This window comes from Marmota flaviventris, chromosome 4 (genome assembly GCF_047511675.1).
Source record: "Marmota flaviventris isolate mMarFla1 chromosome 4, mMarFla1.hap1, whole genome shotgun sequence".
Classification (NCBI taxonomy): domain Eukaryota; kingdom Metazoa; phylum Chordata; class Mammalia; order Rodentia; family Sciuridae; genus Marmota; species Marmota flaviventris.
This window is the reverse complement of record NC_092501.1, coordinates 125788925-125793170: the sequence shown is the minus strand read 5'-3', so window position 1 is coordinate 125793170 and position 4246 is coordinate 125788925. Positions and strand designations below refer to the sequence as shown.

Genomic DNA, 4246 nt, shown 5'->3' with positions numbered 1-4246 from the left:
GGAAAGACATCAGAATGAATCAGACATAACTTTTTAATGTTCATATATGAATACATGACCAGTGAAACTCCACATCATGTAAAATCGACAGGAATAGGAAGATATACTCCATGTATGTATAATTATTCTAAATATGCTCTACTGTCATGTTTATCTAAAAAGAACAAATTTTAAAAATTTTTAAGAAGAAAACAAACTTGTGGAAAGCTGTAGGGAAACATGGAAACATCCTATATATAACCACATAACTTACATTTATTGTTTGGTTTGGTTTTGGTTTTAGTGTGTGGTGATACTGGGGATAGAACCCAGGGCCTTGCGCATGCTAGGCACATGCTCTACCACTGAGCTACTACATCCCTATATCTTACTTTTATGATTGGCTATAAAAACATTACTTTCTCACTTTGTTCACTTATTTACTCATGCATGTGTGCATTTAACAATCATTGAGTGCAGTGCTGGGTATGAAGATTGCAGAGTAGGGGTGCTTTGCCTTTAGAGATTTATGGTCTGTTAGAAGAGAAAAAAAAGAAAAACTTACATAATGGCCTGAAGAGGCTCTTTGAAAGCTTTCTGGGAAAGATGACTGACACTGGAGCTGACTAAGTTTTAAAGTATAAATGTAGGTTCCCAGTGGAAGAGCTAAATTAAGACAGAGTTAACTGAGGAAATGGATTCAAGACGGTTAAGAAAGTAGAATCTATAAAACTGACTGATCTGCTATGGATGTGGAAGAGAAGTAATCAAGGCAAATATCTGGGTTCCTGGCTTGTGGTGAAAGGTGTCTGATGGAGCCACTCAGAGCACAGATTTCAAGAAAAGGGGCAGCTGAGATGTTCTGATGATTCTATTTAAGATATTCGAAGAGACTTTAAGGAGATATGTCTACAGTCAGTTTGCTATATGGGTCTAGAGCTCCAGAAATAGATATGAGCTGGAAACAAATGTAGAATCATTGAAGTTACACAAGCAGAGGGTGAATCCGTAACTCCTGATGAAGGCTCCCAGAGGCAGTGAGATGACCAGCAAGTCAGGAGTCTCCTTAGGAAGTGCCAACATGGAGGATGTGAGCCAGAGAGAAAGAGAGAGGGCCGTGACCCACAGCTGAGGAGGGAGTGGCCAGCAAATCACATATAAAAGGACTGCTATGGGCTGAATGTTTGTGTCCCTCCCAGATGCACATGTTGAAACCCTCATCTCACTGTGATGGTATTAGAAGGTGGGACCTTAGGGGAAGCCAGGAGTGCTTGGTCCTCTGAATGGGATGAGTGTTTATAATAGAGGATGAAGGATGTGTCCTGGTACCGTTCCCTTCCAACTCCTGCACTATGTGAGGACACAGTATTTATCCCTTTCAGCAGATGCAGCATTGAAGTGCCATCCTGGAAGAAGAGAGCAGCTCTCACTGGACATGAAATCTGCTGATGCCTGGATCTCAGACTTCCATCCTCCAGAGCAGTTAGAGAATAAATTTCGGTTGTTTATAAATTACTTAGTTTGTGTTACTTTGTGATAGCATCCAGAAAGGACTAAGACAGAAGGTAATTGTGTCTCGAGGATGGGGCGCTCATGAGATTAATGCCTTTGTAAGAAGAAGCAGGAGAGAGTTGTCTCTCTCTGCTCTCTTCCAGGGAAGAACACAAGGAGAAGGCATCCATCTGTGAGTCAAGAGGAGGGCTCTCCACCAGAGTCCAACCATGCTAGCACCTTAATCTTATACCTCCAGCCTCCAGAACCATAAGAAACAAAGTTTTTATTGTTTCAGTCACCCTGTCTATGGAAATTTGTTATAGTAGCCCAGATTGGCTAAAACATGACAAATAAGGTAAATATTGGGATGGAGGATGTTACCTTTTCTTCTGAGAAGAAAGCAAAGGACAAAAGGAGAGTAAAGGAATGATTTAGAGAGAAAGAAAAAGGTAAATGATAGTGTAAGAAACACACTGGAGGTAAGTTTACAAGGACAGTTCATGGAGTTGAACAACAAAACATTTTCACAAAATACAGGGACCCATGACAGAGATGAGGGTCAGCTCTGTCACTAACAGGCTGGGTGATTCTGTGCAATGGTGAGTTGCAGTGACCTCTAAGTTTTCTTCTTCCTCTAAGAAGTTGGACTCTCTTGTCACTATGCTGCTCCAGTGTGCTTTTTATTGGCCTTCTCAAAACCAAGACGGGTCCTACTTGAGCCTCAGAAACCGAATCCTACCAGGTGCAGTAGTGGGTGGGATGAGGTTTGTTCACATGGGTCTTCCACCCCTAAAGAACTTGGAGTTCTGGCATCCTGATTGTAATAGGAAGACCCACCACAGCTGGGCAGGGCCCCTGTCTCTGCAGTTAGAACCCAGGGTATTTGGCTATGTGAGTCATTGCTGATGCAGGCCCCATGGTTTTTGGTCTGCAAAGCTACAGAGAAGCTGGCTTCAAACAGGTGTGACAGTTCCCACATTGCTCTTAGCTTTCATGATGTGCCTCGAGATCATCCCAGACCTTTATCCTGTATATTGTGCCAGGTTCCAGCACAACAGAGACCTTTTATGACCAGAGAGTGAAAGCAACTGACCTTATTTTGTGGAGTTCATAGCTGCTCTGTTAAAAATTAAGCTTCTGAACAATTTCCTTTCACTTGGCTATTAAAAGGATCCAGGTCTAGCTGATCAGTTTGGAAGAAATGATTCAAATGATTCACTCACAATCCTGTAAATCCATCTTGGTGTCTCTGTTCACACCATCATTTTCTTCTTTCCTCCTCTTATTCAAGACCAGGTGAAACTTCCCATCCTCTAGAAATGGTTTGTTCACCATGACACCTAGGTCCTTAGATGCCTACGACCAAATATGTTACAGATTAATGAATCTGACCTCATAAAAGGTTTTGAAGATGCTATTACTTCAGTAATTAATATCATCCACAATCAACATGTCTTGGCACATTTCACATAATTTCACTTTATGTAAGTGTGTAGATTATCACCTAGGGCTAGTGTTGATAGCGTCTCTTTGGGCTTCACTTTAGCATCAGTGAACACAGTATGTTGTTCTTTTTTTTTTTTTATTTTTTATTGTTGGTTGTTCAAAACATTACAAATTTCTTGACATATCATATTCCACACTTTGATTCAAGTGGGTTATGAACTCCCACCTTCACCCCATACACAGACTGCAGAATCACATCAGTTACACATCCATTGATTTACATATTGCCATACTAGTGTCTGTTGTGCTCCGCTGCCTTTCCCATCCTCCACCCTCCCCCCTCCCCACCTCTCCCCTCCCCTCCCCTCCTCTCTCTCTACCCCCTCCACTGTATAACCCTGAGGGTCTCCTTCCATTTCCATGCAATTTCCCTTCTCTCTCCCTTTCCCTCCCACCTCTCATCCCTGTTAAATGTTAATCTTCTTCTCCTGCTCTTCGTCCCTACTCTGATCTTAGTTACTCTCCTTATATCAAAGAAGACATTTGGCATTTGTTTTTTAGGGATTGGCTAGCTTCACTTAGCATAATCTGCTCTAATGCCATCCATTTCCCTGCAAATTCTATGATTTTGTCATTTTTTAATGCAGAGTAATACTCCATTGTGTATAAATGCCACACTTTTTTTATCCATTCGTCTATTGAAGGGCATCTAGGTTGGTTCCACAGTCTTGCTATTGTGAATTGTGCTGCTATGAACATCGATGTAGCAGTGTCCCTGTAGCATGCTCTTTTTAGGTCTTTAGGGAATAGACCGAGAATGGGAATAGCTGGGTCAAATGGTGGCTCCATTCCCAGCTTTCCAAGAAATCTCCATACTGCTTTCCAAATTGGCTGCACCAATCTGCAGTCCCACCAGCAATGTACAAGTGTACCCTTTTCCCCACATCCTCGCCAGCACTTGTTGTTGTTTGACTTCATAATGGCTGCCAATCTTACTGGAGTGAGATGGTATCTTAGGGTGGTTTTGATTTGCATTTCTCTGACAGCTAGAGATGGTGAGCATTTTTTCATGTACTTGTTGATTGACTGTATGTCCTCCTCTGAGAAGTGTCTGTTCAGGTCCTTGGCCCATTTGTTGATTGGGTTGTTTGTTCTCTTATTGTCTAATTTTTTGAGTTCTTTGTATACTCTGGATATTAGGGCTCTATCTGAAGTGTGAGGAGTAAAGATTTGTTCCCAGGGTGTAGGCTCCCTATTTACCTCTCTTATTGTTTCTTTTGCTGAGAAAAAACTTTTTAGTTTGAGTAAGTCCCATTTGTTGATTCTA

At 41.7% G+C, this 4246-nt stretch overlaps 1 non-coding gene across 1 annotated transcript; it reads right to left on the bottom strand.

Moving 5' to 3' along the window:
* Positions 1-287: 287 nt before the first annotated feature.
* On the bottom strand, positions 288-356 carry Trnaa-agc (transfer RNA alanine (anticodon AGC)). The gene has a single exon. It is a non-coding gene; the product is annotated as a tRNA-Ala (tRNA).
* Positions 357-4246: the final 3890 nt, after the last annotated feature.